The sequence below is a fragment of the Bombina bombina genome, chromosome 5, assembly GCF_027579735.1.
Source record: "Bombina bombina isolate aBomBom1 chromosome 5, aBomBom1.pri, whole genome shotgun sequence".
NCBI lineage: Eukaryota > Metazoa > Chordata > Amphibia > Anura > Bombinatoridae > Bombina > Bombina bombina.
In genome coordinates this window covers 895,327,175-895,354,531 of record NC_069503.1, presented here as the reverse complement: position 1 = coordinate 895,354,531, position 27,357 = coordinate 895,327,175, and positions in this window count along the sequence as shown.

Sequence of the window (27,357 nt, the reverse complement as noted above, 5' to 3'; positions counted from 1 at the left end):
TAATCTGCCGCCCCCAACGCTCACCGCCACCTACCTACAATTATTAACCCCTAATCTGCCGAATGGACCTCACCGCTACTATAATAAATGTATTAACCCCTAAAGCTAAGTCTAAACCCTAACACTAACACCCCCCCCTAAGTTAAATATAATTTAAATCTAACGAAATAAATTAACTCTTATTAAATAAATTATTCCTATTTAAAGCTAAATACTTACCTGTAAAATAAACCCTAATATAGCTACAATATAAATTATAATTATATTGTAGCTATTTTAGCATTAATATTTATTTTACAGGCAACTTTGTAATTATTTTAACCAGGTACAATAGCTATTAAATAGTTAATAACTATTTAATAATTACCTAGTTAAAATAATTACAAAATTACCTGTAAAATAAATCCTAACCTAAGTTACAATTAAACCTAACACTACACTATCAATAAATAAATTAAATAAACTACCTACAATTATCTACAATTAAACCTAACACTACACTATCAATAAATTAATTACATAAAATACCTACAAATAAATACGATTAAATAAACTAACTAAGTTACAAAAAATAAAAAAATATTTACAAACATTAGAAAAATATTACAACAATTTTAAACCAATTACTCCTACTCTTAGCCCCCAATAAAATACCAAAGCCCCCCAAAACAAAAAAAATGCCCTACCCTATTATAAAATTAAAATAGAAAAGCTCTTTTACCTTACCAGCCATTAAAAGGGCCCTTTGCGGGGCATACCCCAAAGAATTCAGCTCTTTTGCCTGTAAAAAAAAACATACAATACCCCCCAACATTACAACCCACCACCCACATACCCCTAATCTAACCCAAACCCCCCTTAAAAAAACGTAACACTAAGCCCCGTAACCTTGTCTTCACCACACTGGGTCCCGATCTGTCCAGAAGAGCCTCCGAAATCTTCATCCAAGCCCAAGCGGTGGCTGAAGAGTGACGTCCATCCTCCGGCTGAAGTCTAGATCCAAGCGGCGGCTAAAGAATTCCATCTTCGGGCAGAAGTCTTCATCCTATCCGGGCAGAAGAGTCGATCTGACCGGCAAACATCTTCATCCAAGCCGCATCTTCTATGTTTTTCCATCCGATGACGACCCGGCTCCATCTTGAAAACCTCCAGCGCAGATCCATCCTCTTCTTGCGACGTCCTAAGTCCGAATGAAGGTTCCTTTAAATTACGTCATCCAAGATGGCGTCCCTTGAATTCCGATCAGCCAATAGAATGCAAGCTCAATCTGATTGGCTGATCGGATCAGCCAATCGGATTGAACTTGAATCTGATTGGCTGATTCCATCAGCCAATCAGAATTGTCCTATCTTAATTTCGATTGGCTGATAGAATCCCATCAGCCAATCGGAATTAGAGGGACGCCATCTTGGATGACGTCATTTAAAGGAACCTTCATTCGGACTTAGGACGTCGCAAGAAGAGGATGGATCCACGCTGGAGGTCTTCAAGATGGAGCCGGTCGTCATCGGATGGAAAAACATAGAAGATGCGGCTTGGATGAAGATGTTTGCCGGTCCAGATTGACTCTTCTGCCCGGATAGGATGAAGACTTCTGCCCGAAGATGGAATTCTTTAGCCGCCGCTTGGATCCAGACTTCAGCCGTAGGATGGACGTCACTCTTCAGCCCCCGCTTGGGCTTGGATGAAGATTTCGGAGGCTCTTCTGGACAGATCGGGACCCGGTGTGGTGAAGACAAGGTAGGGAAATCTTCAGGGGCTTAGTGTTAGGTTTATTTAAGGGGGTTTGGGTTAGATTAGGGGTATGTGGGTGGTAATGTTGGGGGGGGGTATTGTATGTTTTTTTTACAGGCAAAAGAGCTGAATTCTGTGGGGTATGCCCCGCAAAGGGCCCTTTTAAGGGCTGGTAAGGTAAAAGAGCTTTTCTATTTTAATTTTAGAATAGGGTAGGGCATTTTTTTTATTTTGGGGGGCTTTGTTATTTTATTAGGGGGCTTAGAGTAGGTGTAATTAGTTTAAAATTGTTGTAATATTTTTCTAATGTTTGTAAATATTTTTTTTATTTTTGTAACTTAGTTCTTTTTTATTTTTTGTACTTTAGTTAGTTTATTTAATTGTATTTATTTGTAGGTATTTTATGTAATTAATCTATTGATAGTGTAGTGTTAGGTTTAATTGTAGATAATTGTAGTTAGTTTATTTAATTAATTTATTGATAGTGTAGTGTTAGTTTTAATTGTAACTTAGGTTAGGATTTATTTTACAGGTAATTTTGTAATTATTTTAACGAGGTAACTATTAAATAGTTATTAACTATTTAATAGCTATTGTACCTGGTTAAAATAATTACAAAGTTGCCTGTAAAATAAATATTAATCCTAAAATAGCTATAATATAATTATAATTTATATTGTAGCTATATTAGGGTTTATTTTACAGGTAAGTATTTAGCTTTAAATAGGAATAATTTATTTAATAAGAGTTAATTTATTTAGTTAGATTTAAATGATATTTAACTTAGGGGGGTGTTAGTGTTAGGGTTAGACTTAGCTTTAGGGGTTAATACATTTATTAGAGTAGCGGTGAGGTCCGTTCGGCAGATTGGGGGTTAATTTTTGTAGGTAGGTGGAGGCGATGTTGGGGGCGGCAGATTAGGGGTTAATAAATATAATATAGGGGTCGGCGGTGTTAGGGGCAGCAGATTAGGGGTACATAGGGATAACGTAGGTTGCGGCGGTGTACGGAGCGGCAGATTAGGGGTTAATAATAATATGCAGGGGTCAGCGATAGCGGGGGTGGCAGATTAGGGGTTAATAAGTGTAAGGTTAGGGGTGTTTAGACTCGGGGTACATGTTAGGGTATTAGGTGCAGACTTAGGTAGTGTTTCCCCATAGGAAACAATGGGGCTGCGTTAGGAGCTTAACGCTGCTTTTTTGCAGGTGTTAGGTTTTTTTTCAGCTCAAACAGCCCCATTGTTTTCTATGGGGGAATCATGCACGAGCACGTTTTTGAAGCTGGCCGCGTCCGTAAGCACCGCTGGTATCGAGAGTTGCAGTGGCGGTAAATATGCTCTACGCTCCCTTTTTTGGAGCCTAACGCAGCCCTTCTGTGAACTCTAAATACCAGCGGTATTTAAAAGGTGCGGGGGGAAAAAATACACGCGTAGCTAATGCACACCTTTGGCCGCAGAACTCTAAATCTAGCCGTTAGGTAATTAGTGAAGTGAAGCTTTGGCAAATCAGCCAAAAAAACTACCATGTTTCTGGTTTTCTTCTGTGCTTAATCCATCAATATGTAAGATGCATTTTATTTTTAGATTTTTTTTTTAAAATATGTCTTATATGGTAACAATACAGCTCTTATAATAGATGTGATTAACTCTATAATTCTTGTACATGTATGTATGAAATGTGCCAGTATTTGTAAACAGTCAGTGCCACTTTGACCTTGATTTTAGTCTTAAAGAGACATGAAAGACAAATGTTTTCTTTCATGATTTAGACAGAGCATGCAAATTTAAACAACTATTCAATTTACTCCTGTTATTTCATTTGCTTCCTTCTCTTGTTATCCTTTGCTGAAAGGTTTATCTAGGTAAGCACATGAGCAGCAAAGAACCTAGGTTCTAGCTGCTGATTGGTGGCTGCATATTTATACCGATTGTCATTGTCTCACCCTTGTGTTCAGTTAGAAACCAGTAGTGCATTGCTGCTCCTTCAACAAATTATTCCAAGAGAGAATGAAGCAAATTTGTTAATAGAAGTAAATTTGAAAGTTGTTTAAAATTGTATATAAATCATGAAATATTTTTTGGGGGTTTCATGTCCCTTTAAATACTGCATAACCAACCAGAGCTGTAAAGAGTACTTTTTCTATTATACCACTAATCCTGTGTACATATTGTATGAGTGCATAATATCTGTCTACTATAATTTTATTTTTATACAAACAGCAGTCAGGCTTAGTGCTCTTCTGAAATCACCTCTTTAGATTTCTGATTATCTGAAATGTGTTGAATAAATGCAGTCAATAGGTTGCATACTAATCCAGACTGAGACCTTAAAGTATATGTTCCTGAATATTAAGTGTTTTTTATATTATAATAATATAGCTATAAAGCAGTCTACATAAAAAATAAATGTGTGAATCTAACAAGTTATAATCTAAAACCCATGCAATGTTTGTGACATTGTGACATATGTACAATACAAGTTAAATAAGGCTGCTTTGCTCCTACTATAATGTCTAATCCCACAAAGATGTTGCCACATGGTTAAAAATTCAAATCCAGAGGAGGTTAAACACAATAATATTTACCTTCAGGTGATGTTAGCAGTGTTTCATTATTTCTGCTTACTATTCCAAGAAGCTTCAACTCACAGTTAGTTTGTTTATCACTAATTCCAGTATCTAACCATAGTTGGCATGGAAACAAGTATTCCCTCTTATCTGACCCCTGGATGGTGATTTGATCCAGATACCATCCAGCTCCATAACCGACTGCGTTGTGCTCAATTTGTACTTTTGTCAACATTCCTAGGTCTATTGCCTTTATACTGAAGACACTAACCTGGGGAAATGAATATAATTAGGAACAAATGTATTTACAATAAAAAGATACTACAACAATAGGAATTCACATGACATATCAGTTTGTTTTTGTTACATGGCTGGACGGCATTAATTAAAATCCTAATTTACTTACTGAATTCTATTTTACCATTTGCAATAATATCTACAGAAATCCTTGCACTTGGAATGAAACTTGATCTAATCAGGGTGTTAAAGATAAAACCATAATCCTTAATTATCAATTCCTGTAACATCAGGTGCAAATACAGTGAGTTTCCATTTAACAGACAAAGTAATACATACTGTAGTAAATCAGTTATATGCATTTATACGTCAAACATTCTTCTATAGCATATGCCCCAGGTCCCATGCAAATTGACATATCAAGGATTAAAATAGGAAAATAAAAAGCATTACGAAAGGTGTGTGAGTGTGCTAATGGCTTTAGCAGTACAGACTCTGATCTGCTGTATGATCTGCACCCTAACATATAAAAAAGGTTATTTTCTACTAATAAAGTTCACTACAATGTATTTTTATTATGCATCAGCAAAATGCATATACTGAGTATTATAGTTTATTTTCTTTATATATAAACAAACATACATTTATAAATAAGTTTACATATTTTCAATCAAATGTTAAAAAGCATGGGACATCTTTAATCAGCCCTCCTCGCCAAACAATGGCTCAAGCGTTAACTGCTCTAGAAGTAAGCTTTTTGTGCTTGTCGGGTTGCGCTCGCATTACAGGTTGAAAGTAAACTGTTTTCACTCTCACGCTAACCTGATGTGCGGAAAAAGCCGAACTTAGAATATTGCATGCGCGTTTACTTATTCACCCATAGTATTCAATGGAGCAAAAAAAAAAAGTGGAACACCCAACACACTCACAAACACAATTGCATATTCTCAAGTGCACTAACTCAACAAAAATATGAATTTCTTTCATGTAATTGGCAAGAGTCCATGAGCTAGTGATGTATGGGATATACAATCCTTCCAGGAGGGGTAAAGTTTCCCAAACCTCAAAATGCCTATAAATACACCCCTCACCACACCCACAATTCAGTTTTACAAACTTTGCCACCTATGGAGGTGGTGAAGTAAGTTTGTGCTTGATTTTTTTTATTTCTTCTGTAATAAGCGCTTCTAAGCATTCTGAAGCCCAATTCCTCTCAGAGTACAGTGTTTGTCAGAGGGATGTGAAGAGAGTATTGCCTATTGATTTTATGGTTTCCCTCTTTTCAAGGGTTCTCTGTTATCAGTCGTAGGGATTCATCTCCTACCTCCCTTTTCAGATCGACGATATACTCTTATATACCATTACCTCTGCTGATAGCTTTCAGTACTGGTTTGGCTATCTGCTATATGTGGATGGCTGTCTTTCGGTAAGTATTTAAGACACTCTCAGCTATGGTTTGGTGATTTATGTATTAATATAAAGTTTTAAATATATGTATTTTACTTATATTGGCCATGAGTCAGGTCTATGTGTATTTCCCTTTGCAGTCCAGCAGTTTTGTTATGGGAATCATGTTTAGGAAGTTTGTCTTACCTTTTTTAAATTTGACTTGTTTTTTCTTGGAAAACTTGCGGGCAAATTCGGCTCGCGAGGGCGCAAATGCTGTTATTTATTGTGTCATTCTTGGAGCGAGAAATGATTTGGGCGCGAATGTGCGTCTGTCATGATGTGAGTTGCGTCATTTCCGGACGTTTGTTGGCGCCAAAAAAAATTTAAACTTCCTTTTGCGTTGTGCATCATACTTGGTTCCAAAAAAAATAATTTTATATTACCTCACTTCCTATATGCTCCTTGCCTTCTTTATGCTCAGAGGGCTATGCTATTTGCTTTTTTTCGCCAATTTTAGCATTTTGCATTTTTTCCCATTCCTGAAACTGCTATATGTGGAAATAAGATATTTCTGTTTAATGCTATTTTTCTTTTACATTGATTACAAGATGTCTCAATCTGATCCTGTCTCAGAAGCTGCTGTAGGAACCATGCTGCCTGAACACAGTTCTACCAAAGCTAAGTGTATCTGTTGTAAGATAGTGGAGATTATATCTCTAGCTGTAGTATGTAACAGTTGTCATGATAAGCTTTTGTATGCAGAAAAGGTTTCTATTAGTGCTAGTACAGTATCTGTTGTTCATTCAACATCTAAAGTACATGATATCCCTGTTGATATGAAAAATTATATTGCTGATGCGATACAGAAGGCTATGGTTGCTATACCATCTTCTAATAAATGTAAAATGTCTTTTAAAAGTTCTCATAATACTGATGAAATTTGGAATGACCGGCAACATACTGATATATCCTCCTCTAATGAGGATCTCTCTGACTCAGAAGATCCTACTTCAGACATTGACACTGATAAATCATCTTATATTTTTAAGATTGAGTATATTCGTTCTTTGTTGAAAGAAATGTTAATAACTTTGGATATTTAGTAGTCTGGTACTCTTGATAATAAATCCTTTAAACATTTAAATTCTATTTATAAACCTCCTGTGACTACTCCTGAGGTTTTTCCTATTCTTGATGCCATTTCTGATGTGATTGGTAAGGAATGGTCAAAGTCTGGTACTTCTTTTGTTTCTTCTTCAAGGTTTAAAAAGTTGTATCCTTTGCCAGTGGCTAAATTAGAGTTTTGGGAAAAAGTCCCTAAGGTTGATGGGGCTATTTCTACTCTTGCTAAACGTACTACTATTCCTATGGAAGATAATACTTCTTTTAAGTATCCTTTAGATAGAAATATTGAATCTTATCTAAGGAAAGCTTATTTGCATGCTGGCTATATGCTCAGACCTGCCATTTCTATGGCTGATGTTGCGGCTGCATCAACATTTTGGTTAGGACAACGGAAAAAGACTATGATTTGCATAGCATTGTTCATTTCAACATGCTAATAATTTTATCTAGTATCTAGGTTACTATCTCTGACATTCAAGGGTAATAATTTATTTGGTTCCCAGTTGGATTCTATTATTTCCACTATTACTGGGGGGAAGGGAGTTTTTTTGCCTCAAGATAAAAAGTCTAAAGGCAAATCTAAAGCTTCTAATCGGTTTCGGTCCTTTTGTCAGAATAGAGAACAGAAAACCACTCCTTCCCCTAAAGACTCTGGCTCCAATTGGAAGCCATCCTCAAGTTGGAATAAATTCAAGCCTTACAAGAAATCAAAGTCAGCCCCCAAGACTGCATGAAGGTGTGGCCCTCGATCCAGTTCTGCTGGTGGGTGACAGATTGAAATTATTTCAGGACATTTGGGCAGGTTCCATTCAGAATCATTGGATTCAGACGATTGTCTCTCAGCGGTAGGTTTCAGAATAAGACCTCCTGTGAGAAGATTTTTTCTCTCTCACGTTTCAACAAATCCTGTGAAAGCTCAGGCTTTTCTGAAGTGTGTTTCAGATCTGGAGCTTTCAGGAGTAATTGTACCAGTTCCAATTCTGGAACAGGGTATGGGCTTTTATTAAAATCTATTCATTGTCCTGAAGAAGGAAAATTCTTTCAGACCAGTTCTGTATCTGAAGTTTTTGAATCATTTTGTAAGGGTCCCAACTTTCAAGATGGTGACTATAATGACTTTTCTGCCTTTTGTTCAGCAAGGTCATTACATGTCCTCAATAGACTTACAGGATGCGTATCTTCACATTCTGATTCATCCAGATCACTATCGGTTTCTGAGATTATATTTTCTAGACAAGCATTACCAATTTGTTGCTCTTCCAGTTGGCCTAGCAACAGATCCAAGAATCTTTTTGAAGGTTCTCGGTGCCCTTCTATCTGTAATCAGAGAGCAGGGTATTGTGGTGTTTCCTTATCCTCAATCTTTTCATTTAGCAGAATCTCACACAAATCAACTTGTGTTGTTTACTTCAAAGACATGGTTGGAGGTTTAATTTACCAAAGAGTTCCTTGAATCCTCAGACAAGGGTCACCTTTTTAGGTTTCCAGATAGATTCAGTATCCATGACTCTGTCTTTAACAGACAAGAGACAAATGAAATTGGTTGCTGCCTGTCGAAACCTTCAGTCTCGATAATTCCCTTCAATGACTATGTGCATAGAAGTTTGATGTCTCATGACTGCGGCATCGGACACAATCCTCTTTGCTCATTTTCATATGATACCTCTGCAGATTTGCATGCTGGATCAATGGTGCAGGGATTATACTTGGATATCACAGTTGATTTACTTAAATCCCAACATTCAACTCTCTCTGTCCTGGTGGTTAAACCATCATCAGATTACTCAAGGGGCCTCTTTTGTTCATCCTGCCTGGACTGTGATTTCAACAGATGCAAGTCTCACAGGTTGGGGAGCTGTCTGGGGGTCTCTGTCAGCACAAGGAGTTTGGAATCCTCAAGAGGTGAGGTTACCAATCAGTATTTTAGAACTCTGTGCTATTTTCAAGGCTCTTCAGGCTTGGCCTCTATTAAAGAGAGAATCATTCATTAATTTTCAGACAGACAATATCACAACTGTGGCATATGTTAATCATCAAGGGGGAACTCGCAGTCCTTTAGCGATGAAAGACGTATCTCGGATACTTTCTTGGGCGGAATTCAACTCCTGTCTAATTTCTGTGATACATATCCCAGGTGTAGACAATTGGGAAGCAGATTATCTCAGTCGTCAGTCTTTACATCCAGGGGAGTGGTCTCTCTATCCAGATGTATTTTGTCACATTGTACAGATGTGGGGTCTCGCCGAAATAGATCTGATGGCTTCCCATCTAAACAAGAAACTTCCCAGGTACCTTTCCAGGTCCAGGGATCCTCAGGCGGAGATGGTGGATGCGGTAGCAGTTCCTTGGTTTTACCAACCTGCTTACATTTTCCACCTCTAGTTCTTCTTCCAAGGGTGATCTCCAAGATCATGTTGGAACAATCGCATATGTTCTGATAGCACCAGCATGGCCTAACAGGTTTTGGTATGCGGATCTTGTCCGGATTTCCAGTTGCCAACCTTGGCCAGACCTCCTGTCTCAAGGGCCGTTTTTCCATCAGGATCTCAAATCACTAAATTTTAAGGTATGGAAATTGAATGCTTAGTAATTAGTTGTAGAGGTTTCTCTGACTCAGTGATTAATACTATGCTACAGGCTCGTAAGTCTGTTTCAAGGAAGATTTATTATTGGGTTTGGGAAACCTATATTTCATGGTGTTTTTCTCATAAATTCTCTTGACATTCTTTTAGAATTCCTAGAATTTTGCAGTTTCTTCAAGGTTTGTCTGCAAGTACTTTGAAGGGACAAATCTCTGCTCTTTCTGTTTTATTTCATAGAAAGATTGCTAAACTTCCTGATATTCACTGTTTTGTTCAGGCTTTAGTTCATATCAAGCCTGTTGTTAAATCAATCTCTCCTCCTTGCAGGCTATCCTCCTTTGCAGGCTCCTCCTTTTGAGCCTATGCATTCTTTGGATATTAAACTACTTTCTTGGAAAGTGTTGTTTCGTGTGGCTATCTCTTCAGCTAGAAGAGTTTCTGAATCATCTGTTCTCTCTTGTGAGTCTCCTTTTCTGATTTTCCATCAGGATAACGCTGTTTTGCGGACTTTGTTTAAATTTCGTCCTAAGGTTGGGAATTCTAACAACATTAGTAGGGAAAGTGTTGTTCCTTCCTTGTGTCCTAATCCCAAGAATACTCTTAAAAGATCTTTACATTCTTTTGGCTAGATTACGAGTTTTGCGTTATGAGTAAAAAAGCAGCGTTAAGGCTCATAACGCTGCTTTTTTACTACCGCTGCTAATACGAGTCTTGTAGGTACAGCTGTCCCGCACACTTTTTTGGCCGTACCGCAAATGAACTTATGCAATTTTCGTAAAGTCTTTTATCAATGGGACTTCCATAGCGCCGGTATTACAAGATTTTTTTTATAGGCCAAAAAGTGAGCGGTACAGCCTATCCTGCAAGATTCGTAACGCATTTTAAACTCAGGAGCTGTAGCATAAAACTCATAACTAAAGTGCTAAAAAGTACACTAACACCCATAAACTACCTATTAACCCCTAAACCGAGGCCCTCCCACATCACAAACACTAAATTAAAATTATTAACCCCTAATCTGCCGCTCCCAACATCGCCACCACTAGAATAAACATATTAAAACCTAAACCGCCGCAGTCCCGCCTCGCAAACACTAGTTAAATATTATTAACCCCTAATCTGCTACCCCTAACATCGCCACCACCTACCTACATTTATTAACCCCTAATCTTCCGCCCCCAACGTCGCCGCCACTATATTAAATTTATTAACCCCTAAACCTAAGTCTAACCCTAAACCTAACACCCCCTAACTTAAATATAATTAAAATAAATCTAATTAAAAATTCCTATCATTAAATAAATAATTCCTATTTAAAACTAAATACTTACCTATAAAATAAACCCTAAGCTAGCTACAATATAACTAATAGTTATATTGTATCTAGCTTAGGGTTTATTTTTATTTTACAGGAATGTTTGTATTTATTTTAACTAGGTAGAATAGTTACTAAATAGTTATTAACTATTTAATAACTACCTAGCTAAAATAAATACAATTTTACCTGTAAAATAAAGCCTAACCTGTCTTACACTAACACCTAACCTTACACTACAATTAAATAAATTACATAAATTAAATACAATCAACTAAATTAAATACAATTACCTAAATCACAAAAAAAACACTAAATTACACAAAATATTAATTACAAGATATTTAAACTAATTACACCTAATCTAATAGCCCTATCAAAATAAAAAAAAAGCCTCCCACCCAAAAAAAAAAACCCTAGCCTAAACTAAGCTACCAATAGCCCTTAAAATTGCCCCAAATAAATCAGCTCTTTTACCTGTAAAAAAAAAAAATACAAACACCCCCAACAGTAAAACCCACCACCCACACAACCAACCCCCCAGATAAAAGCCTAACTAAAAAAAACCTAAGCTCCCCATTGCCCTGAAAAGGGCATTTGGATGGGCATTGCCCTTAAAAGGGCATTTAGCTCTTTTGCAGCCCAAAGCCCTAACCTAAAAATAAAACCCACCCAATAAACCCTTAAAAAAACCTAACACTAACCCCTGAAGATCCACTTATAGATTTAAATAGCCGACATCCATCCTCAATGAAGCCCGGGAGAAGTCCTCAACGAATCGGCAAGAAGTCCTCATCAAAGCCGGGAGAAGTCTTCATCCAAGCCGGGAGAAGTGGTCCTCCAGATGGGCAGAAGTCTTCATCCAGATGACATCTTCTATCTTCATCCATCCGGCGCGGAGCGGGTAAATCTTCAAGACATCCGGCGAGGAGCATCCTCTTCTGATGACGAATACCCGACGAATGAAGGTTCCTTTAAGTGACGTCATCCAAGATGGCGTCCCTTAGATTCTGATTGGCTGATAGAATTCTATCTGCCAATCGGAATTAATGTTGAAAAAATCCTATTGGCTGATACAATCAGCTAATAGGATTGAGCTCGCATTCTATTGACTGATTGGAACAAGGCTTCTTTGGAGGCGGGATAGTCTCCGCCTCAGAGAATTACAGCTCATTCTACTAGATCAGTCGCCACTTCTTGGGCTTTTAAGAATGAAGCTTCGGTTGATCAGATTTTGATGTATTTGCTTCTTCTGAAGCAGTCTATGGTAGAAAAGTTCTTCAGGCAACTGTCTCAGTTTGATTCTTCTGCTTATGATTTAATTTTTTTTCTTGAAATTTATGTGAAATTTATAAGAAAGACTTATTTTTTTGTGGATTTATTTTTTTCAGCGGAAATAGCTGTTTTTATTTTATCCCTCCCTCTTTAGTGACTCTTTTGTGGAGTTCCACATCTTGGGTATTTCTATCCCATACGTCACTAGCTCATAGACTCTTGCAAATTACATGAAAGAAAACATAGTTTATGTAAGAACTTACCTGATAAATTAATGTCTTTCATATTGGCAAGAGTCCTTGAGGCCCACCCTTTTTGTGGTGGTTATTTTTTTTGTATAAAAAGCACAATTATATTTCCAGTTCCTCTTTTTGTATGCTTTTTTTACTCCTTATTTTTTCACCCCACTACTTGGCTATTCAATAAACTGAATTGTGGGTGTGGTGAGGGGTGTATTTATAGTCATTTTAAAGTTTGGGAAACTTTGCCCCTCCTGGTAGGATTGTATATGCCATATGTCACTAGCTCATGGACTCTTACCAAAATGAAAGAAATTAATTTATCAGGTAAGTTCTTACATAAATTATGTTATTTCACATTCCAATGTTCTTCACAAAGAAGAATGTGTTCTATTTATTCGTAAATACTTATTTCTATATATACTTGATTGTATTTTGGTACAATATATATTTATACCTATACATATAGATGATTATATACAGTTATAGATATATACAAATATTCACCCAGATTACAAGTTTTGCGTTACGGTGCGGTACGGCTTTAACACTGAAAAATTGGCCATTACGCTGGGATGGCCAGGAATGCATATTACGAGTCGTGTCTGTATAGCTGTAATGCAAGCATTTTAGCCTGTAACGCAACTTCCATTACCGCCTCAAAAAAGGAAGTTTTTGTGTGGGATTTTTATAGCACCGGTATTACAGGTTGTGCGTTTTATTTTGGGCGGATTTTTCATAATTGTTTTTATTTTTGATAATTTCATTTCTTATTTATTATAAGCTTAGTGTTTTTTATTTTTCGTAATTTAGTGTTTATTATTTTTGTAATTTTATATTTTTTTATTTTTTTCGTAGTGTTAGGTTTTTTTAAATTTGTAATTTGGTATTTATAATTGGTAGTATTTGTTTATTTTATTAGAATAGTTATGTTAGGTTAATTTATAGTTTAATGTTAGGTTTATTTTTATTTCACAGGTAAGTTTTTATTTATTTTAAGATAGTTATATTGTAATTTTAATTTAAAGTTAGGGGGGGGTGTTAGGTTTAGGGGTTAATAGTTTAATTTAGTGTTTTGTTATGTGGGGGGCTGGCAGTTTAGGGGTTAATAGGTTTATTTAGTGGCGGCGATGTGGGAGGCCAGAGGTTTAGTGGTTAAAAGGTTTATTTAGTAGCTGCGACGTGGGGGGCCAGAGGTTTAGGGGTGAAAAGGTTTATTTAGTAGCGGCAATGTGGGGGGATGGAGTTTTAGGGGTTAATCATTTTATTTAGTTGCAGTAATGTTGGGGAGCAGCAGATTTGGGGTTAATACCTTTTATTAGTGTTGACGATGTCGGGAGCGGCGGATTAGGGGTTAATCGTATAGGATTGGGCGTATCAGGGTCCATTCGGCCCTTGATAAACCGACCCCATAGTCTTATAAAAGTTAGAGATTCATATTTCATTATATATGTTCGAAGGTATCCTATGTGTTGTTACCATGCAATATTTTACTAGTCTGAATTGTTAATTTATATTTTTATTGTTGAACCAGAATTATTTGCTAAGAATAAAATACAAAATATGCATTATAGGGCCAGTAAACCTAAAAAATAATGTTATATAATTCTGCACATAGAGCAGAATTATATAACATTATATCAGTACAAGTTTTTTATTATATAATATCTCTGGTGATTTTTATAAAAATAAGAGGGTTTTCCAGACCCGCCCTCTGTGCTCTACTTAGCGGGTCTGGTTTTTCCTCAGAGCGCATCGGGCCAGCTGTTTAGTCACAGGCCTCTAAGGAAAAACCAGACCCACTCAGTAGAGCACAGAGGGCGGGTCTGGAAAACCCTTTTATTTTTATAAAATCACCAGAGATATTATATAATAAAAAACTTGCAGTAATATAATGTTATATAATTCTGCACTATGTGCAGAATTATATAACATTATTTTTTAGGTTTACAGGCACTTTAAAATGTTTTTCTCTATCTTATCATCTTAACATTAAGTACTCATATCCCAAAACGTTCTAAGAAGTATTATTTTTTTAATCTCATCCAATCCCTCCATAAACACATACTATATACACTGCATATATAATTTGAGGAAAATATGCTAATAAAATATTTTTTTACCATTTGCCAATAAAAAAAAAAAAATGTCCCCGGATTTCATTTTAAAATTTGGTCACCTTACCATATACACCAATGCAAAGGCTAGTTTCCCTCTCTATTTATATTGAAAAGTATAGTGTTATATAATAAGCAACAAAATACTCATCTGATCAAGATTTTCAGTAATTGAAAGTACCTACAAAAAATGAGTTAATCCATACCATTTAAATGATTTAAATGGTATAAACACCCAAAAAGCAGCATTTAACATTAGCCCGATGAGGTACAAAGTACACAAATGTTAAAGCAGTTTAAAGTGACGCAGCATAGCTGTAAAAAGATGACTAGAATATATCGGCTGAACATCTCTATGTAAAAAAGGAAGATATTTTACCTCAAAATGTCCTCAGTAGCCACTTTCCATTATAAAGGGACTTTAAGCAGCCAATCACAATGCTTTGCAGGAAAAGTCATGTGATTTCCCTCCTCCGTTTAAAGGGACATTAATCCCCCCAAAATTATTTCATTATTCAAATAGAGAATACAATTTTTTTAAAGTTTCCAATTTACTTCTATTATCAAAAATGTTTCATTCTCATGTTATTCTTTGTTAAAGAGATACCTAGGTAGGTAGCGTGCACATGCCTGAAGCACTACAGGACAGGAAATAGTGCTGCCATCTAGTGCTCCTGCTAATGTATAATATTGCTGCAAAACTGCTGCTATATAGTGCTGCAGACACTTGCACACTCTTGAACTTACATTTCTGCTTTTCAAATAAGGATAACAAGAAAACGAAGAAAATGTGATAATAGAAGTAAATTAGAAAGTTGCTTAAAATGTTATGATCTATCAAAATTATGAAAGAAAAAAATTGGGTTTTACATCCCTTTAAGGAAATTTACTATGAAATCTTGTGAGACTTCAGTGAAATCCCACAATATAACAGTAAAGCAAAGTATGACATCTGCACTGATGAAGCTGATTGGCTGTAGTTGTTTTTATTTATTTTTTCCAATTCGCAGCAGCTGACAGTAGCTGAACGATAACTGTTCACAGAGCACTTTTACTATTGTAAACTGAAGACATTTTGAGGTAACATATTTTGCATTTTTACATAGAGGTGATATTTGGTGATTACTTTCAAGTGATCAGGGTCGGCTCCAAGGGGGGGGGGGCAATGCCCACCCAAATGGAATACTTTGCCCCCTCAAAAATATTGATATGATCATACGCCTTAAAATAATAAATAAAATAATGAATTGTTATGTAATACTGCATAGCTAAATCTAATTTACAAAATTACCAGTACCGGAAAACCTAGTATCCTCACTGCTACTGCAAACAAAGGGGTTAATTGCATTGGGGGGTTTAGGGGACATGATTGAGATATGAGAATGAATTTAAGGGTTTTGGATCATGGTGATTAAGGGGTGAATTGTTTTTAAGGAGCTATTGCTCTGGGGGTCTCAAGTTTAATGGCTCTGTTTTAGTGCACTGCATAGGATTTAGACTTCATTCTTTTACCTAGCGATTTAGCACATATTCTCCAAATGTTAATAGTGGGGGATAAGCCAGCCAAAAGCTATACTTTCCTGCAGAATAAGGTCTGCTCTTATTTTGACTCTCATACATGCTTTGTAAATGCGTGCCCCCTCGTGAAAAAAATGCCCCCCCATTTCAATTGTTCTGGAGCTGACCCTGCAAGTGATTTAGTTTATGAGTATATATTTCTTTATACTATACGTTATCATTTGAATTCCTTTTTTTGGGTAACATTTAGGCAATGGTAAATAACTATGTTTAATAGTTATTAGAATGATACACTATGATAATATATTAGATACTATATTGCATACCCATCATTACTGTATGTGAGATCCTTATAGGTTAACAAAATTTAGCTTTACTGTAAAATATCCATCACTAGTTAGATATAAGATGTTGTTTGGGTTACTTGGGACCATAGCTATGGTTACTTGATGTAAGATAGTTATCTTTGCAATTTACTTACCATTACTTGCTGCAGCAGTACCTAAAAGCACCTTACTGAGTGGTCATTACGACTAGCCATAAGAAGCCATTGCTGTATAGTTACAGGCAAATACAGCACTGTCACTAAAAGTAGCAAGGGGTTTATGAAAAAGCTGCTAAAATGAAGCCACATCAAAAATGTGATCTTGACATTTATTTTTTACAGAGTTCTTTTTTGCATCTTAGAAGATTGGGATCTTGCTCCATATGTCTTTTTAGCATGCAAGTGTAGCCAACATAAATGTCTGCTCTCCTGCTCCTATAAAACTCTTCAGAAATGTCTTCTATGCTATTACACTATTCAATAAAAAAAAACATTAACTACAGTATAGCACTTTGCAGGAGGGAGACTAGAAAATAACCATTGGCTTAGAAGGGGACATTTAAGACAAAGGGCTCCATTTATCAAGCAGCATTCGCTCTTCGGAGGTCCATCATTTCAGGATTGTCTTGTTGTAAGGCCGCTGCTCCTTAAACTGCGTTAAATGCGGACAGCGTGTACTGTCCACCCGCAGCTACAGCTAATCATGTCTGCTCGACCATTGTTAAATGGAGCTCACAGCATCAAAATGATTCTGCAATAAATTACAGGACATTGTGAGTTTTCTTTCATGTGGATGGTTGCTGTGAGAGGGGGCGCATGATCCTAATGATACTGTGCCATTTAAGCGCCTTGTTTTCTGTTTTATTGCAGTGCTGTTGAATTCATATTCACCTAGATTCCGAGTTTTGCGCTTAACAGGGTGCGAAACTAACGCCAAAAAAGTTGCGTTATTTCACCCTCCATAGTGCTGCCATTACCAGTTACTGAAAAGCCTACCTTGTTCATGCGATATGGTGGCATTAACCTCCATACTGCACAAAAGCCAAGGGCTTCTCTAAAGTGATCATGCACGCTTTCCCCCATAGACATCAATGGGGAGAGAGTGTTAGAAAAACCTTACACCTGAAGTGCGGAATGAAAAATTCTCTGTAACGCAACCCCATTGATGTCTATTACGGTTAAACCTAACATAAACCCCAAGTCTAAACACTCCTAATCTGCTGCCCCCTACATCGCCGACACCTAAATAAAGGTATTAACCCCTAATCTGCCGCTCCCAACATTAATAAAAGTTATTAATCCCTAATCCGCTGCTCCCTGACATCACCGTCACGATAATAAAGTTATTAACCCCTAATCTGTGGAGCGTCCTCTTCATACGGTCCCCGCCATACACTGAAGCTTCAATGCAAGGTAGCCGTTTCAAAATACCGTACCTTGCATTCCTATTGGCTGATCTGATTCTTCGAATTCAAATCAGCCAATAGGTTGAGAGCTTCTAAAATGAGAGCTACTGAAATCCTATTGGCTGTTCAAAACAGGATGAAGATAGAAGATGCCCTCACGATGGATGAAGATGTTGGCGCCTGGATAAAGACTTTTCGCCGCCTGGATGTCCAGACTTCAGCAACCAAGAGTAGATATTCTGGGGTTAGTGTTAGGTATTTTTTTATTTTTGGGGTGGTTTTTTTTAGATTAGGGCTTTGGGCTTTTGAAAAAGAGCTGAATGCCATTTTAAAGGCAATTTAAAAGAGCTGAATGCCCCTTTACGGGAAATGGGTAGCTTAGGGTTTTTTAAGAGCTAGGTTTTTGTATTTTGAGGGGTTGGTTGGGTGGTGGGTTTTACTGTTGGGGGGACTTTATATTTTTTTACAGGTAAAAGAGCTGTTTAACTTAGGGCAATGCCCTACAAAAGGCCCATTTAAGGGCTATTGGTAGTTTACTGAAGGCTAGGGGGTGTTTTTATTTTGGGGGGCTTTTTTATTTTTATAGGGCTATTAGATTAGGTGTAATTTTTTTATTTTTGATAATTTCATTTAGCATTTTTTGTAAGCTTAGTGTTTTTTATTTTTTGTAATATAGTTTTTAAAACATTTTGTAATTTAAATTTTTAATTTTTTTTCGTAGTGTTAATTTTTTTAAAATTTGTAATTTAGTATTTTTAATTGGTAATATTTTTTTTTTAGCCAGACAGATAGCTCAGCATGCTAAGGCACCGTGGCTGAGCTCTGTAGCAACCCAAGAGTTGGAGGTTCGATCCACGGCGAGGTCCACTCAGCCTTTTATCCTTCCGAGGTCGATAAAATGAGCAGCGCCTTGAGACCCTTACGGGTGATTACACGCGCTTTACAAGTACCCAATACATACATACATACATACAATACATACATTTTATTAGAATAGTAAGGTTGGGTTAATTTATAGTTTAATGTTCGGTTTATTTTTATTTTTTATTTATAAGTTTTTATTTATTTAAATATAGTTATATTGTAATTTTAATTTAAAGTTAGGGGTGTGTTAGGTTTAGGGGTTAATAGTTTAATTTAGTGTTTTGCGTTGTGGGAGGCTGGCAGTTTAGGGGTTAATAGGTTTATTTAGTTGCAGAAGTGGGAGGCCAGAGGTTTAGGGGTTAATAGCCAGACAGATAGCTCAGCATGCTAAGGCACCGTGGCTGAGCTCTGTAGCAACCCAAGAGTTACAGGTTCGATCCACGGCGAGGTCCACTCAGCCTTTTATCCTTCCGAGGTCGATAAAATGAGCAGCGCCTTGAGACCCTTACGGGTGATTACATGCGCTTTACAAGTACCCAATACATACATACATACATACAATACATACATTTTATTAGAATAGTAAGGTTGGGTTAATTTATAGTTTAATGTTCGGTTTATTTTTATTTTTTATTTATAAGTTTTTATTTATTTAAATATAGTTATATTGTAATTTTAATTTAAAGTTAGGGGTGTGTTAGGTTTAGGGGTTAATAGTTTAATTTAGTGTTTTGCGTTGTGGGAGGCTGGCAGTTTAGGGGTTAAAAGGTTTATTTAGTGTGGGAGGCCAGAGGTTTAGGGGTTAATAGGTTTATTTAGTTGTGGCGATGTTGGGGACTGGCGAAATAATGCTTAATAGCTTTATTATAGTGGCGGTGATGTAGGGGAGCGGCGGAATAGGGGTTAATAATTTTTTACAAGCAAAAACGGAGGTGAGCGCTGTATAGCTGCATCCGGAACCGGAACCGGCAAATGTAAGTATGATGTGAAATCCTCCAATGAGCAAGGCTGGAAGAGTGCCGTAGCCTGCGATGCGACTCAGGATCGCTCAAAATTGCTAAATTAGAAGAGAGAGTGGCAGGCACTACAAAAACCAAACGGGCGCACATTAAAGTTGAAAGACAAAAAAACTTTAATGAAAGTTATCTTAAAATTATACATGAAAGGCAAGACACAAAAACAGGGGGGGAGAAAAAAGTGTGACAAGAAAGGCCTGATGCGTTTCGCGCCCCCTAGTGGCGCTTAATCATAGGCTAAAGCACTAGGTAGGTGATACCTATTTAAAGGGAAGAACATTAACCCTAAATGTGCAAGAAAATTTAAAAAAACAGTAGATAGTTAAAAACATTGACACACATGTATTGGGATCAATTTACAAAAGTATGTATACAAGCACTATCATACCAACATCAAATAGGATGTGAACTAAGACAGCCTGAATTAATACAAGAAAAAAATAATTATCTATAAGTATATATGCTCTGTATTATAAATTTAAATGTAAATATAAATATACAGAGGGGATTATAAACGGAGTAAATATACTGTAAGAATATAAGAGAATAAGTAAATAGGGTCAATTTGCCTGACTTCAGTAAGATGATATAGTGAATATCAAAATTCTGCTGGTGTACTAAATTCTTTTATAAAAGAAAATAAAAGTAAAAAAATATATAGATAGTGAACTATATATCTATACACTAACACTCAGTTGTCTATTAGGTAATTTACATCACATTCTTTGTTCATTCCAAGGGGTTGGCGTGTATTTAATTTTATTATCCAGAATATTTCCTTTTTATCTAATATCGGTTGCCTATTGCCTCCTCTAATTGGAATTCTAGCTATGTCTATAATCTGAACAGACATATCTGCCAAATGTGTAAAATGTAAACCATTAAAATTAGCTGCTACTGCAGAATCCTTACAGTAATTTTTAACGTCTCTCATTTGTTCTCCAAACCTTGTTCTGACTTCACGTGAGGTTTTTCCCACGTATTGACATTTACAAATATTACAAGTCAGAACATAGATAGCGAATTTAGTTTTGCAGTTAGCATAGAAATCTATGTCATATTGTTTGTGATCCACACTAGAGGAGAATTGAGTACCTTTAATAAGATTAGGGCAAGTATTACAATCTCTACTTCCACATTTGTAAACTCCCTTTTTAGATAGCCAATCCCCTGAAGGAGTACCTTTAGTATCCAAGACCAAACTAGGAGCAAGTACCTTCCCTAATGTCTTTGGTTTTTTTGGAACATACCTGAAGTTTTTAACAAAAGGTTTAAGAATGTCATCTCCCAATAATAAATGGGAATGTTTCTTTAAGATTTTAACCACAGTATTGTAATGCATAGAGTACTCGGTGGTAAAGATTATAGTATCATTAGTGCCAAGTTCAGGCTTATCTTTGTTGTTAATGGGTTTGCTCTTATACTTTTTTTACTGCAAGTCTAGATTGTTAAAGTTTTTTTGGGTTATAGCCTCTCTTAATTAACCTCTCTTTCAATTCTAAAGACTGTGTTTCATAGATAAAGTCACTCTTCGTATTCCTACGTAGCCTGATAAACTGCCCTCTTGGTATGGCTTTTTTGACATGTTCTGGATGCTGGGATGCCGCATGCAGAATAGTGTTTCCTGCTACCGGTTTCCTAAATGTTTGAGTGACAATTTGATTATCTATGATTTTCAATGTTAAATCTAAGTAATTGATCTGCTGCCCATTTAATTCACCTGTAAATTGCAGAACCATCAAATTATCACTTAGATAGAACAGTAAATCATCCATAATGACAACTTTCTTCTCGTTTTTTAACTATCAAAAGCAAGTCATCTATGTAACAAACAAAAAGCACTACTTCATCCATCCAAGGGTTATTACTTGAAAAAATATATGTTAATTCCCACCATGAGACATAAATATTGGCAAAAGCCGGGGCAAATTTTGCCCCCATGGCGGTCCCCCTTATTTGTAAGTAGTACTCTTTGTTGAACATAAAATAATTATGCGAGAGCAAAAATTGTAAAATTTCACAAATGTAATTCCTTTCCTGGTCACTCAAGTTAGTTTCTCTCTTCAAAAAATAATCCACAGCACTTATACCTGAGTGCTGGGGTATGCTGGTATATAAAGAGACTATATCAGCAGTTATCCAACTATAATTGGACTGCCATTGGATGGTATCCAATGTCGTTAACAGATGAGATGTATCTCTTAAATAGCTAAGTTGTCTTTGTGCAATGGGTTGTAGTATAGTATCTACCCATTCCCCTAAAGGTTCCAATAAAGACCCTATGCCCGCAACGATAGGCCTGCCCAGTGGATGTTCTTTATTTTTGTGTATTTTGGGCACATGATGAAACAGGGGAGTAATAGGATGTGGATGTAAATTACCTAATAGACAACTGAGTGTTAGTGGATAGATATATAGTTCACTATCTATATATTTTTTTACCTTTATTTTCTTTTATAAAAGAATTTAGTACACCAGCAGGATTTTGATATTCTCTATATCATCTTACTGAAGTCAGGCAAATTGACCCTATTTACTTATTCTCTTATATTCTTACAGTATATTTACTCCGTTTATAATCCCCTCTGTATATTTATATTTACATTTAAATTTATAATACAGAGCATATATACTTATAGATAATTAATTTTTTCTTGTATTAATTCAGGCTGTCTTAGTTCACATCCTATTTGATGTTGGTATGATAGTGCTTGTATACATACTTTTGTAAATTGATCCCAATACATGTGTGTCAATGTTTTTAACTATCTACTGTTTTTTTAAAATTTCTTGCACATTTAGGGTTAATGTTCTTCCCTTTAAATAGGTATCACCTACCTAGTGCTTTAGCCTATGATTAAGCGCCACTAGGGGGCGCGAAACGCGTCAGGCCTTTCTTGTCACACTTTTTCCTCCCCCCCCTGTTTTTGTGTCTTGCCTTTCATGTATATTTTTAAGATAACTTTCATTAAAGTTTTTTTGTCTTTCAACTTTAATGTGCGCCCGTTTGGTTTTTGTAGTGCCTGCCACTCTCTCTTCTAATTTGTTAATAATTTTTTATTAGTGTTGGTGATGTCGAGAGCGGCAGATTTGGGGTTAATAATTTTATTTAATAGTCGCAATGTGGGTGGGCGGCAGATTAGGAGTTAACAGCTTTAATATAGTGTTTGTGATGCGGGAGGATGGGGGTTTAGAGGTTAATAGGTAGTTTATTGGTGTTAGTGTACTTTGTAACACTTTAGTTATTAGTTTTGTGAAACATTTTTGTGGTGCAAAACTCATAACTACTGCTCTCAGATGGCGATATGGATTGTGTCAGTAAAGAGCATAATGCAATCTTTTTAGCCTCACCGCACAACCTGTAATACCGGCTCTATGAAAATCCCAGGCAAAAATGTAATTTCTTTGAGTGCTGGATGGACGTTGCATTACAGGCTAGAATGCTTGCAGTATAGCTATACCAACACGACTCGCAATAGCTGTGTTACTGCTTTTACTCTGAAATGGCCATTTTTTAAGCGTTAAAAGCCGTAACATAAAACTCGTAATCTAAGTGATTGTTATTTAAGAAGAGCTGATCGGGGAACACCAACCAATTGCACGACTGAAGAGGCTGTCAATTACTGAGAGTGAGCGAGCTCTCTGTGATTTTCCTTCGCCACCTCAGAGGTGGTGTAGGGTGTAAGAAGCAGCAATCCAATGACTGCTGCTTCTTACATTGCAGGAAGCAGGCTCGCATAAGCGAACCTGCCCATCATGGGCTCAGGAGCAGCTCTTGCTGCTTTGCACATGGAGTCCATCGTTTCATCCACACTAAAAGCATTTTGAAGACTAAGGGCTCGTCTGAAACAGAAGTTAAGCAGCTCTTATAAGAACTTTTAGGTTGCGGCTTGAAATCATCCCCATATGATATATATAGCGAATTATGTCAGCTCGACATTTAATAAATTTGCCCCATGTGTCATTATTCACAGTGAAGTGGTTAATGTGGTGTTAAATTCTAATACTTTAGAAATACTTATTAAGACTTATGACTGTTAGATCATTCCCCATAAGTGTAGAAAAATAAATTTGCTAAGCTTTTAATTTATAGTAAATGTAATTAGGAATTTATATTGTTTTAGACGTGTTTTTCTGATAAAAAAAATAAACATGCATATTCAATTACCCTATAGTCATATGTATAATTTATTTTTAGCTTAGTATTTATGTAGCTGTTCCAGTTTCTCAGTAGAGATTTTATTAATGTGCCTATAGCTTAGGGCAAAAAGTTAAAATGCTAGTAAATTAGCATGCATAATTAACAGAAATCTTTTATTTCTTGGTGGTTTAGAATAATATGTTTTGATACATAAAACACAGGATTAACAATGGAGTTTGAGAAGGATACTAGGGATACTGACCCTCAACAAACACAAAGGGCTCCATATTATTAAAAATATTATATTAAAAGCCGATTGCACAAAGTTTGCTCCTGGTAACCTGTTCGCCTGGTATTGAATTGCAAAAACAGCTGCTCGTGCAATTTCACTTTAACTAGCTTGCACAAGCCTGAAACACTGAGGTCCTGAAATATGGGGCCCAAAGTAGTTTTGCTCAGTCTACCATATCTGGAAGTATTCTCCAGACTTTATACTTTATACTTTAAAGTGACACTCAAGTCAAAATTAAACTTTCAATATTCAGATAGAGCAGGTGATTTTAAACAACTTTTGAATTTACTTCCATTAACAAAATGTGCACAGTCTTTTTATATTTACACTTTTTGAGTCACCAGCTCCTACTGATCATGTGCAAGAATTCACAGAATATACGTATATGCATTTGTGATTGGCTGATGGTTGTCATACGATATAGGGGGAGTGGAAATAGACATAACTTTGAAATTTGTCAAAAAAAATCTACAGACATGAGAGGGTCAATTTAACAAATGCCGGGCGTACATGATTTGCTGTAGCGCCTAACATCGCTAAATGCTGACAGCATACTCTGTCTGCATTTAACATTGCACAAGCATTTCTTGTGAAATGCTTGTGCATTGCCACCCCCTGCACATTTGCGGCCGCTAGCAGGGGTGTCAATTATCCCAATTGTATTGGATTGCAGTCCGCCACCACAAGTTAAGGAACTGCGGTTTTACGACCGCTGCTTCTTAACTTAAGTTTTAGGCGTACCTGACACTTCAGAGGTAGAAAGCAGCAGCTGCTGCTTGTTAAATCTACCCCTAAGTGCTCTTGCATTGTCTTTTAAGCATGCATTTGTTGATTATGCAAATCTACTGTATTTGCAGGTCCTTTAATATTACACATCTTAATAGCGACTGCTATGTTTGAATGCAGGTTTTTCCTGGGTTTTTTTTTTCCAGGTTTTTTAACCATAACATTTTTTTCACATGTTAAATTAATAAATGTATATAATTTGAATTAATCTTATAATTAACATGTAAATGACCAATGGCAATTATTAATGAACATTTAGATGATTGTATATAATTTGTGTACAAGACTCATATTTTAGAAGTGGGATGTAAATAATATGTTTAGCTTTTTCTCAACAAAAAACTGTGCTTTTTTACAGGTGAGCCTAGTTTGTATAAGAGCTAAAAACAATGAAAAATGACATGCAAACATCCAATAAATGTAACAGTAAAACAGGACCAAGGTGTAGAACTTGAAAAGTCCAAGAATTATGTAAAATGCTGCTTCAAGGGTATTTCCTCTTATTTATTAAATACTGGTTCCATTTCAAGTTATAAGAGTTATTATTAATTCACCAGAAATGCATCTGAAAACATCATAACAAATTCTACACCTTGGTCCTGTTTTACTGTTACATTTATTGGATGTTTGCATGTAATTTTTCATTGTTTTTAACTCTTACACATACTAGGTTCACCTGTAAATAAGCACAGTTTAAGAATTATTAATTCACCAGAAATGCATTTGAAAACATCATAACAAATAGTGTATTACAGAGTTTTCAAGGGGATTGCAATTAGTTTGAATCCACGCATTGCCAAAATCAGATAAAGGGAACATTAATTAAGCTGTGGAAGCATCTTCGGATCCTCATTGTTTGATGCTCGTGTAGTGAAAGAGTTAAATCATCCTGATTAGATTGGGATGATAGGCTGTGCATGAGTAGGGGGCAACATTGCGGGAGCAGCAACTTGTGTAATGATTAATGTGGGCAGCATCCCGCTCACCACAATGCCAGGCAGATAAGGTTTCTGAGAGGAAACCTTGGGGCTGAATTATCAAGCCCCAAATGGAGTTTGAAGCCCCTGTTTCTGCTGCTCCATAACGAGTCCGCTGCCTCTGAGGCTGCGGTCTTCAATCCTATACGATCAGGCTGATTGACACCCCCTGCTAGCGGCCGCGAATCTGCAGGGGGTGGCATTGCACAAGCAGTTCACAAGAACTGCTTGTCTAATGATAAATGCCGACAGCGTATGCTGTCGGCATTTATCGATGTTCAGCGGACATGATATGCTACATCGTATCATGTCCGCTCGCACTTTGATAAATTGACCCCCTTGTCTGTATAGAAAGTGATAAATGGAGCCAAAAGCTAAGAATTATATAAAACATACTATAAATACATTTATAAAAAACATACTATAAAATAAATAAATAAAAAATAATATATATATGACTTTTGTGAATAAAAAAATGACTGGATCTCCTTTCAAATCCTTTTGAATCCACTAGGAAATCATACACCAAAGTTAAAATTATTATCTTATTATTATTTTATCTACATAGTTTTTTATATAAACAATATATGTAAAGTGACTATATAGATGCAGTGTTAAGTTAGTGTAACTTTAAAAAGTAAAGGAAAATTAATTTGGACAAAATATCACACACTCGTATTTTTTCACTAAAAGAATATAAAAGCATAGGAAGCTAAAGAATAGCAGTGTATAAGTCTTTCTGAATGCCTTACTTAAATACAAAGCACACACATTTTCTGTCATATGTCTTTGTTGTTACTGTCAGGTCTGTCAAATGACACATTAGACCTCTTTCGTTTGGTGTAAAATAAGTATATTACTCTTTCTACCTTTTTGTACAAATGTCTGTGTTGTTTTTACCAATCATACTGTGCAGAAAAAAAGGCCTGGCTGAGTGATAAGATTTATCTGACAGTGGTAAGACAACATAATAATGTCTTAATATCTAAACATTTATATAACAAAATTCTATAAATGAGAACAACTAACACAAAATTATTACTCTAATACATTAGATTAGATAAATATTATATAACTGTTGATTATTTGAGAACACTATACATAAACTACTATACAATAATTCCAGTACAAATATTTGTAATAATTCATAGGAAAAGAAAAACACACAATTATTAACCAGAGTGTAGAAAAGGCCATACGATTTGTTCACAAAATCCCACACAGGGCCGGATTGGCCTACTAGGATACTAGGAGATTTCCCGGTGGGCTGGAAAGCTACAATTTAAAAATTATTAAAATAATTCCTTTTTCCATGTAAAGGTAAGAGTGTCTGCTGAGATGAGAAGGGATGATGAATACTTACTGGGACAGATTACAGGTGGAGTGGTATTTAACGCTCCCGCTCACATGCTAACTCCGCTAGAAGGGGGTGTCAATCAGCCCGATCATATAGG